This window comes from Penaeus monodon, chromosome 31 (genome assembly GCF_015228065.2).
Source record: "Penaeus monodon isolate SGIC_2016 chromosome 31, NSTDA_Pmon_1, whole genome shotgun sequence".
NCBI lineage: Eukaryota > Metazoa > Arthropoda > Malacostraca > Decapoda > Penaeidae > Penaeus > Penaeus monodon.
In genome coordinates this window covers 33,086,692-33,086,951 of record NC_051416.1, presented here as the reverse complement: position 1 = coordinate 33,086,951, position 260 = coordinate 33,086,692, and positions in this window count along the sequence as shown.

Below are 260 nucleotides of genomic sequence, written 5' to 3'. Positions count from 1 at the left end.
ACGCCGGTATATGCGCACACCTCCCCGTCTGTCTGGCGGCCTCCGGAGGAGCGGTGCAGGCGGCAGAGAGCGGCGGTCGAGTGCGTGCGCGTGTGCGTGTGCGTGAGGCAGCCGCGGCATGAGGTGGAGAAGGCACCCGTTCGCGAGCCACACTGTGCTAGCCTCCTCGCTCGTGGGCGGCGGGCGTTCCAGGCGAGTGCCGTTCCTCCGCGCGCCGGTTCCTCCTGGGTCGTGTGGCAAGCCTCGTCGGGACCACCGAT